General features: G+C 47.6%; 1 long non-coding RNA gene across 1 annotated transcript in view; it reads right to left on the bottom strand.

The window, feature by feature from the left end:
• The window catches only part of LOC118021899, a 12,105-nt gene extending 4,615 nt beyond the window's left edge, over nt 1-7,490 (bottom strand). The window contains exon 1 of the long non-coding RNA XR_004682337.1: nt 6,783-7,490. This is a non-coding gene — a long non-coding RNA (uncharacterized LOC118021899). The remainder of the gene's footprint in view (nt 1-6,782) is intronic.
• Nucleotides 7,491-10,944: the final 3,454 nt, after the last annotated feature.

Genomic DNA, 10,944 nt, shown 5'->3' with positions numbered 1-10,944 from the left:
GGAAGGAAGGAAGGAAGGAAGGAAGGAAGGAAGGAAGGAAGGAAGGAAGGAAGGAAGGAAGGAAGGAGGGAAGGGAGGGAGGGAGGAAGGGAAAGAAACAAACAGCAGGTGTAAGACACTTGGACCCTCCTTTTTCTTCCTGAAAGCAGAAGGTAAAACTCCCATATGAAAGTGCCCGCCCTGTCCCAGGAGGAAAGAAACATTCTTGTTACCAGAGACCAGGAAATGGAGGCCGAAAGATCTGTACAAGCAAATGTTAAACAGACCCGTAACTTCCTAGATACTTCTGCATAATTTACTACTCCTAGCCCAAACCCCTCTGTCTTTCTGATAAGTAAAAATTTATTGTCTCTTTATCTAAAAAGTATGAAAACTTCCTGTTCTGGTCACTTCTTCAGGCCTTCATTATCTTAAGATGGCTCCCACATACACACAAATATTTAATTAAACTTGTATGCTTTTCTCCTGCCAATCTGTCTTATGTCAATTTAATTTTTAGACCCAGCTGCAGACCCAAAGAAGGTAGGGGAGAATTTCTCCTCCCCTACAATAGATAAATAGAAATTGATATAGGTATAGGGAGGGAAGAAAATTATAGAGGAAATATTTATATTTATTATCTTCCTAAAATGTGGACAAGGGGCAAAGAAAGGACGTGAAAACATAAATGAATGACAACCAGACAATGCAAATTACTTGCTTTTGCTCGTCACAATCCAGAAGGAGCTGCAGAGGCCAAGTTCAAAGCTCCCCAGGCTTCCTCTGCTCTAGGTATGTGTGATGGACACACTTCACAGCAGTTTCACCCAACACCAATCAGGACGTCACAACTTAGCATGAAACAGAAGTCCGAGAGCCAAAGGATTGGCCCATGGTCATAGGAAAGGAAGTAAGCAGAGGAGGTTGTCCAGATGGGCCCCGAGGGAAGGCTGGTCTTTGGAGGTATCACTGTGAGCTCCCTGACCCCACAGCCACAGGGTTCCTTCAGGAAGGTTCTGCTGCCCTTCACCCGTCTCCTACAGAAAGGGAAGGTTATGATACTTGGCCTACTTCCCTAGGGTGTGTCAAGCAGCTCAAACAACTACTCTAAAGAATGTGGCTATTTGGGAATAAAAGACCCTATGCAGGGCTACCTAATGTCACTTAATAACTACACAAGGCCCCCAGAAACATGACAGCCCAACAGATTGTGCCAAAGGCTTTGTGACGAAATGGAGCCCAGTGGGGCGTTAAGAGCCCTAATCCTCTGTGAAAGGCCTAACTGGGGAGCCCAGTCATATGCAACGTGCGTATTTTTCTACACATAAAGCTGATTATCTACCACTTCCGGGAAACAAGGGAAAAATTACTTGTCATTATTTTAGACTAAAAAATAGTGAGTTCTGGAAGTTTCTTGACTCCCCTCCTACCTTGCCCATTAATAGCTCTAAAGAGGAAAAACTACCACGCTGATTTGGAGTGACGCAATGGGTGACAGCATGCTTCACGTCTTAAGAGGAGGTGGGAAAGAAGGATCCACCTTTAAAGAACTCCAATTAAAGTAATTACCATTGTTACCAAAATTACTGTTTTTAAAAGCTTGAAGTCCTCTATTGGAGAACACTTCAGAAAGCTGTGGGGAAAAAAAACCCCACATGACCAGCACGATTAGGGAGAACAAAAGCCAAGCCTTGTTTAAAGCGAGCTGCTTAAATCCTCCCATGCCTCCGTGCCACGGTGGGAAGTCACCATTCCTGAAAGCCTGTCATACTTTCTTAAGTTTTCAAAGAGCTGTCAGCAATATTCCCAGGGTGGGAGGGCGACGGGCACGTGAGCGGGGCTACACGTGGCAGGTCGCATGGGGCCAAGGCTGTCTCCTTCTGGCCCTTCCTGAACTGCTCTTCAGACGAGGCACATGCCGTGGCTCCTCGTTCTGGGCCACAGGGTGGATGGGCCACGACAGGCAGGGATAGGGAATGCTAGGAGATAGGCCAGAGCCCCTCCGGGATAACCTTTGCACTCTTGATGTGGTGCCTGAAAGATCTAGATATTGGTGGGCGTGCTCTCAGATTATGAAGGCAAGGACAGCTTTTGTACATTTTCAGTGTGTTGCAGATGGATATTTTCTGTAAATTGTCCTAAAAGTCAACTACTAGGAACATAAAATTAATAATAATAAAAAAAGAAATACAAAATATAAGCCCCACGACATTGTTTTCAGGCTCAACAGGCAAATACAAAATACTCTGTGCATTTGCTAGAAAAGATGCTAAGAGTTTTCTCTCAATTTCTGTACTTCCCCCACAGCAGACCACCGGTCTGGGGCTACCCTTCATGCAGCTCTGGTGGAGGACAGCACATCTCGAAGTCGTTGCTAGAATACTTAGTCACCCAAAGTGGTCACAGGCAGATGGTTCCACTGGTCAAATGAGGCGTGGAAAACGCCTCATCTCCTTTCGGGCAGGCACAGTGCATAGTGGCAGATTAAAGGCTCTGAGAGATCCTGTTTCAAAAGAAGTGAAAAAACTCCCTTTCTTGAGCCCAGTTCTCCAAATATATTTGCTCACTTTCTCTTTCTCTCTTCTTTTATTTGCATACTGATTAACTTATTCTTGCCTAACACTTGCACTATTCACCTGATGACATCCCACCGACCCCACGTTAAGAGATGCTTGCCTGGGGTCTGACCTCACAGGCATCTGCCTGGCCTCGAACAAGTCGGTCTGGAATGCTGGACCCCAAAGTGGAAAAGCCCCACCAGCCCGCATGGATCCCGCAGTGGTGATGTCTGGACCCACTTGCGGACCATGCCAAACGGTCCAAGGACTCACTCCTGGTGACGGTCAGGTTCCTCTTGCTCATTCAGCAGCAGCAGATAGAACTCCTGCTATTAGTGCTACTCCGCTTTGGCGATGGCCCGGCACGCTGGGACACGGCGGCCTTTAGCAGAAGTCTGTGCATAGAATAAACTCGATCAAGGGTAAGGAGACTGCGAGCTTCGCTGGGGAGCGGCGATGCACCAGCTACAGCGACTCTGTTTATCTTTCCCTGGGCTCGCTCAAGCTAGGCTCAGAATGGCTTTTCCTAATTAGCTGGCATCAGGCAAACATCGCCTGCAATCAGTGTCCTTACAGGAGGCTTCCGAATACTGCTCGGAAATACATTTGAATGCGCTACACCTCCCAATTCCCCTCTAACAAAACAATTATCCATAGTCCAATTTCCACACGCGGAACCCCAAGCGCCATTCACACTGGGGTCAGTAGAACGAGGGTCTGGTGGTGCCGGCACTCGACTGCCAATGGTTTTAACAGTCGTGGAGACAACTAACTGGTGGCGACAGCAGGTTTAGAACACCACTGTCTTCCAAGGACAGGCCTTCACAAATCAAACACACGCCAAAGTCAAGGCCCCTTTCTTGTTTCCTGCATTCCCTAACACCACCTTGTACCCCTGTGGGGTCACTACTTCACAATCTACTCGATATAAGCCATCCTGAGTCACAGAAAACAGTGTTTCTAGGCCTGGGAGTCTTCCTGGTACCCACGTAGGCACAGTATCTCGTCTCAGAAAATCGAGCTCCTTGTCCGCGTGTTGCATCATCCCTCCACACATCCGTTGTGAATCCCCAGCCACTGCAGGGACCAAGAGACTTCCTACTGACACAAGCATAATTAGGAGGACGCCAGACTATGTCACAGGCTTCTGTGCGGTTATGAAACATGCCAGAAAATTCTTAAATACACCTCTCGACAAAAGGTGGAGTCTGATTCCCCTCCCTGTGAAGAAAGGCTGGGGGTGGGGGGTGGCGGGGCTTGCTCCTGACAGACCACAGCAGGAGACATGGCTGCCTGTCTCCCAAGGCAAGGCCAGAAAAGGGGTATGGCTTCCTCCTGGTTGTCTCTCTCTCTCTCTCTCTCTCTCTGGGGACATACATCTTTGGAACCCTGAGCTGCCATATAGGAAGTGTCACCATCTGGAAGATGCCATGCTGGAAAGACCATGAGTGGAGACCACATAGAGAGATGCCTGAGGACAAGGAGCTCCAGCTCTTCCCGCCCAGGTGCCATGCATGGGAGTAAAGAAGCCTCTGAGATGCTCTCAGCTGCTCCTGAACTGGGTGACATAATAAATGTTCATGGTTGTTTCAAGCCATGAGGTTTGGGGTGATTTGTTACTTGGCCATAGCTAACTAATACAATCCTTGAGTGGGGCACCACCAGAGCCCTTTCTACTTCTCTTTTTCTCAGCACACACTCTTGGCCTCTTGAAAACTCCCCCAGCTAGAGGAGCTCACCTACAAAGGAACACCTAAGCACACCTGGTCTCACAGACTTAGCCTTGAACAGCCTCTCCGCCCCCATTGCTCACACTTCGCTTCATGCTGCTCGCCTCCTTGGGGCTGACTCTTACTTTCTATTTGAGACACCTGTAGTTACAAAGCCCAGCTGGTCACTTGGTTGCTAACTTGAATGCTCTGTTCTCTTGAGTTGCCAAGCTTAGCTCTCTCATGCACCCACCATGCGCCTGGTGAGCTGATGTACCCCATCCCTGGGCTCCTCCACTCACAAGGAGCCCCGTCAGGTCCAGGCATGGCTGGCTGGTGCCTACAACTTCCACATGCTTCCTCCCTCCCTCATGCTACTGTTTATGGAGCATCGACAAGGCTCCAGGAGCAGAACAAAGCTGATAATCTCTCACTGTTCAGTAGAAGCAAGGAGCAAGAAGCAAACTCTTATCTTCATTAACAGGCTGATGAGCCAATGCCAACCAGGAAGTTGTGCGGCCAGGACAGAAAATTTAAAGGGAAAAGATCTACTTTTTGTTGTTATAGTGGCGTGAGGTCTTGTATGGCTGCGAATGGGCACAACTGCGAGTTTTGTCATCTCTAAAACAGAGATGGTCACAGCGCTGTCGTAAGGAGTACGTTGGACGATATATGCGAGATGTTTCACCCCGTGCCTGACGTACAAGAAGAGCTCAATGAAGGTACGCTTTTCTTACTCTCCTGACATCCTATCCCAAGTTTAATATGCCCTGCACTGAGCTCTTTGCATCCCCTCCATGCCTCCCACATCGTCCCCATCCTGGCTGATGGCACATTATCCTTCCACTTAGCCGAAAAACCCCCAAACTGCTGGGGGGATGCCGTCTCCTTTCCTTCTCTCACGTTCCACGTGCAACTGACTGGCAGTGCATTTTGATTCTACCTTCAAAATAGATTCAGAACTGACCACTTCTCACCACTGGCTTCTCTTACCTTGTCCAAGCTCTCATCACCAACCCCCTTAGTTCCCGGCCGAGATGTGCAGACTGCCCTGACCGGCTTTTTGACCCACTGCCAGGAGAACTGTGGTTAAACAGAAGTCACATCAACTGTTTTCTCAATAACCAGTGGTTTCTGATCATTCTCAGATGAAAGCCCAGTCCTAATGACCTCAGGATCTAATGATCTGGCCCCTGTTCTGGACTTCTCTCTCCCATCTCTCTCTCACCACCACCACACCACCCCCTCCCCACCCGGCCTCCGGCACATTGTTGGATTTGGCTTCTCTGGCCTTCCTTTGGTTCCTCAAGCACACCAGGCCTGCTCCTGCTTCAGAACATTTGCACTGGCTATCCCTTCTGTCTCAAAGACTCTTTTTTTTTTTTTTCTTAACAAATATCTGAATGGCTTGCTTCCTCAGCTTCTTCCAGTCAACTTCTCCAGGAGGTCTTTGCCAATCATCTTAATTATAATTGCAACCCCTCCCAACTCTCTCTTTCCCTCCCCCATGCTTTCATTTTTGCCATAGCCCTTCTCACTGTCTACCACACTGTGTATTATTGACTTTGCCTTGTTTCCCCTCCTGGAATGGAATGTAAGCCCAGGAGGGTGTGGGGTCTGTTGTACACTGCTGTATTCCCAGTACCTAGAAACAGTGCCTAATACATGCCAAATGCTCAATAAGCATTCACTGGAGGAGGCGGGGGAAGGGAATACAGCATACTATTTCTTTGCTTTAAATGACCTAGAAAATACCCAAGCTGATCATGTGTGGATCCTTGCTTGGTTTTGAAACTAAAATGGAGAAAACGTTTGTACTTCTTCAGTAGGGAAGGGAAAGATGGCGGCCCCATGGGTACCTTTCCCCTCATCTTTCACTAGGTGCAGGTACAGTGGAATCACCATTAGCATGTGGCTCCGCCTCCTGCTGGTGGTAGGCATCATCCTCATTTGCATGTGGGGGTTAGAGTTCATCTCTTTGATAAAGATGCTCGCCCAAGGTGAAGAATAGAGCAGAGTTAGAGGTCAAGTCTCACCTCTGGGATGCTAGTTCTTAGGGAGGCCCTCTGACGCAGTCAGTGGCAGGTCTCTGAGTTACTCACAGTGGAGTAAACATTTCCCAGATGTGTCAGTCAACAGCTTGATAAATCACAAAGCATGCTGAGCTGGGGCGGGGGGGGGTCACAGTTTATGGGTTTTAATCCCATAAACTCTGACATGGACCAGGTCCACAAGCCCCACGACCTGCAGGGACCACTCTACAGCTGAGGAACTTGCCGCGACCCCGTGAACTGAGCTACTCCTCACCTTCTCGGGAGGGTGACATCGCAGATGTCTCAGAGAGCCCAGCTATTCCAGACAAGAGCCATACAGGCAACGAGGGGGAAAACAGGAAAACAACAAAGGCATTTGGCAATGACAACCGTGCTTCATATACAACAGCTTTTTTCTTCTTGCTTATTTTCACTCATCCACTCTTTCAACAAATGCCTATTTAACATCCACCTAGGTAACAGAAGTTTGTAATGGAGCTTACCTTCAGAGGAGCCTCATTTTCCTGTGTCCTTGACTCCATTTTTTCTTTCGGAGCAGTCTACTCCATGCCTCTCTCTGGGGTGAAGCTCAGGGCCTCTACGGCAAGAAAGGCGGTTGGCTCCTTGCCGGATGGTCAACAGAGAAGTTGCAGAAGTTATAACCTTCAGAAGGCCCAGCTGAAATCTGCTGGCAGAGGCCGACATTCTGTAACCCCATATGCATGACGAATGGGGTTGGGCAACCTATCTGCATGTGAACTTCAAAAAGTACTTTAGGAAAAAGTGATGGGGGAAGGCCAGGAGAGCGATGACTAAAGATTTACTGGAAACAAACGAGTCAGGAGCTCTGGGTTCGGAGGGATGGGTTTGTCAGAGTTGGCATCCACCACATGGCACGAGGCCCAGGCATAGCAGGTGGTACAGACATAGCTTTAATTGATAGCTTAATTAAGGAATTAGGTAGGTTATAACTTCCCAACTACAGCCTGCTCTAGCTAAATTTTATCATCTTCCTTTTCCATAGAAACACACAGATAGAAGTAAAGGAGGGCTGAGTATCATACACCCAGGAGCTGCTGCTCAGATGGTAGAAAAGGAAGAAAAATTATGTGTTAGGGAGGAAATGGCAACAGGTACTTCTTTCACTTGCAGGAAGCTGCCTCAGGAACCCCCAAAGGGCAATGCTTTACCCTTTCTCCTCAAGAACTTGCTGAGTGGCCTTCTACAGAGGAGAAGCACCATCTCCAACAGCCAGACTAGAGCCTCCAAAGGCGCAGGGCTGTGAAATGAATGAAGTCTGCAGAGACTCAGATGGAGAAGACATACAGCCATCTCACTGATGGCCATGAGCTCTGCAGAGGCCAACTACTATGTGCTTTATGAGCCACACTGGCCAGCTGCCTCAGGCCCCAGGAAAATGCTTGGCCCCCTGGCATGGGTGGGATGGGGCTCAGGAACTTGAACTTCTTTCTGTTATTCATAGCGTGGTCCCCTGTCTAGCTGCATCAACATCACCTGGGAGCTCGGAAGGGCTAGAGAACCTCGGAGCAAATTGCATTTCAGCAAGATCCCCAGGTGATTTCTTTTCTTTCTGTTTTTTTTTTAAGATTTTATCTTAAAATCACCCCCCCCAGGTGATTTCTATGCACATTAAAATTAAAAATTCAAGATTCAGTGACTTGGGGGCGCCTGGGTAGCTCAGTTGGTTGAGTGTCTGACTTCATTCAGCTCAGGTCATAATCCCAGGGTCTGGGATCGAGCCCTGTGTCGGGCTCCCTGCCCAGCAGGGAGCCTGCTTCTCCCTCTGCCTCTGCCCCTCCCCTCTGCTCTCTCTCTCTCTCCTGCCCTCTCTCTCTCAAATAAATAAAATCTTAAAAAAAAAAAAAAAAAGAATCAGCGACTTGGACAATAGATGGTGCAGTCTAGCTTCCAACTTAAAAACTGACTCTTTCCTAAAAAGTTTCTACCTTGAAACTGTAAGAAGAGCAAGGTCTATGAAAACTCTAAGCCACCAGATAGATACCCATAACTGAGATTTGACACCCTTATTTGAATATAAATATGTTAACGTCTGCAAGAGAGTGATTCCAGAAGTGGTGAGAGTCTCAGATGCAGGAGGAGGTACGAAGCGTTACAGATTAGACAGGAAGGGTGTGGAGAACACTAAAGGCAAACCATGCTCTGTAATTTTGCCAGTGGCCTGGCGGGTGATGGACCTGGGCACCGTGGAAGGTGGCCTTCCCACTGTAGAGTGCTGTGGAGTTTGGAGCACAAAGCTAAGAGTCCAGCTCTTTGCTGATCTCTTATGCCAGCAAAGCCCATTACTTCTCACCCAAACATCCAACTTTGCTACCCCCCAGCGCACCACGGAGTCATTTCCAGGAAGGCTGGGGCTCCAAACAGAGCCAGGTCATGGGCCACCTCGAAAGCCAGGCTGAGTGAGGACATTCAATTTGATGGTCATGGGTAGCCTCTGAAGGTGTGTAAAGCAGGAGAAAGACATAATCCGAGTGGGCTTTAAAGGTACAATTTGAGATCGTGCCGTTGAGTAGCAAGTTATTGCAATAATACAGTCAGGCGTATTGGACTTCAAATAGGTTTTTTTTTTTTTTAATTGGGAGTGTAGTAAACCAAAATGTCACTTTATTCTGATGGACACTCATTTATTCCGAGGGACACACAGCAGGCGTCCAATAACACTGTGTTGAATGAATGAATGTAGAGTTACTTAGGGACATCATTACACAGACCAATCTACACGGAGCTGCAGTTAAATCTTAAATGTCGGTAAGCTATTTTCACCCATATTAACTGGGCCAAAATGCCATTTCTTGACTATTGGTGCCAGGGCTTGCTGGCTGGTTGGTTCCACATGTGACTGGGTTTCTGTCCTCTTCCCCGTTGGGCAGAGGGCTCTCTGGCCACAGTCCACCTTCCATCTGCTGTGGGATGGAGTTGCGGTGGGGAAAGGTGAGCTCTGGTCCTTTGCTCGAGGTCAAGTCACTGGACAAATCTGGGCTTGTTTCTTCATCTGTAAACTACCCATCACATAACGGGAAGAGTGTTAGGGGTTGAGCCTGCCACAGACAGACAAGCCTCCTGGGCTTGGCTGTAGCCCATCATCTTGCGAGGTGCCCCAACAGGCACAGAGTGTCAGCTCTGCCACTCGAAATGGGGGACATCTGCTTGCTCAGGCCAGGTTCCTTTTGGCCTCATGTGTTCTGGTGAAGCTGCCTGGTGACAAGATTCTGGAGAGGTCCATTGTCCCTGCTTCTCATCAACATACTTCACGGTAAACCTAACACCTGCGTTTCTTTGCATGAGTTATGATTTCCTGTATCAGCTTCAGTTAGGTTCTACTTCTCTATGCTTCTCTCAGCACATCTCAGATTTAACTCATAGATTACAGTGGATTTTTAAAACGCACGGCACAGATCCCTTCCCAGGACTCTGATTAAACTTGCACACTCCATCTGGTGTTCCAAGAGCTGGCTGTTTCAAGCCTGGATTCCTTCTCTGAGGTTATTTGCCAACAACCTATCCATAAATTAATAGTTATGGTATGTTTATTAGTTTCCGGGACTTCTAATAGCATATTGATTCTGGGCAGAAGCTTAGCATCTGGTTTGGCTAAAGAATTTAATTTTCTACAAACCACAACAATCTAATCATATCATCTGGGGTTGAGACACTAATTCAGTGGCCTTTAAATGCTGATGTGTGCATCAGAGCTGAGCCATACCGTTTTGCCTGCCTGCAATGAGGTGTTAAAAAAAATCAGTATATTAAAAGGGTAACTATATTCAATGTAAAGAATGTTTTTTGAGTTTATGCTTTCTTTTTTTTCATGTGTAAGTCTTTATCCTATTTTTAGTAAACCTGTTTGAAAAATAAAAATGGACAGCCCTATGACAGTGCCTCAAATCTTGGGGAATATTTATTTTACTGATCCATAAAATCCAAAGGAATAGCCTACCCTGGACTAATGGAGCATCCAGTGATATTTAAAATATGGCACAAGTCCGGGCTTAAAACCTCTTCTACCCCTTTCTGGTACCAACAAACACCTGCCATTGTTTTCCATCAGGGCCAGCCAGGGAGGAAAAGATTGGCTTCCCAGATGGACTTTTAAATAGAAGCCCTTAAATCCAATATTGACTCATGCAGCAGGAAAAGAGTATGAGGCATCTGACTACCCCCGTGTTTCCAGGTGTTCATATTTCTAAGATTTCTGCCTTTCAAAAAAAAAAATTATTATTATTGCTTTTCTAACTTTCACTGACCGAGCATCATTGACCTTCAGCTTCAAAGGTAGGAACAAGAGTGCCCTTTCATCCCCACACCGGCCTCAGGAAGTTGGGGTGTGGTTCCTGGCCAGTGACCCCTGCTGCCTGTCAGGGCTGGGGCCAGGAACCTCTGTGATTTTCTTGCCCCTCCTTCTTCCCCCTCCCCCCACGAAAAACCAGGAGCAAATGACGCTGTTGAAGGGGAAGGAGCAGCAGTCTGAGAGGCTGTCTGATGAGGACTGGCATTTGCTGAATTTCCCCCGAAGCCCTATCATGTTCACTTTTGGTAAAAGCCTAAATGGTGACCCCATTTGGGAGTATATGTTCTGCTTTGCCCCGCCCCCTCTTAGGGGTGTTTTCCCCTCCTCACCTCCCTGTC

The sequence above is a fragment of the Mirounga leonina genome, unplaced genomic scaffold (assembly GCF_011800145.1).
Source record: "Mirounga leonina isolate KUSES-001 unplaced genomic scaffold, KU_Mleo_1.0 Mir_175, whole genome shotgun sequence".
Classification (NCBI taxonomy): domain Eukaryota; kingdom Metazoa; phylum Chordata; class Mammalia; order Carnivora; family Phocidae; genus Mirounga; species Mirounga leonina.
Note: the sequence above shows the minus strand (reverse complement) of the source record. Positions and strands in the feature narration are given on the sequence as shown.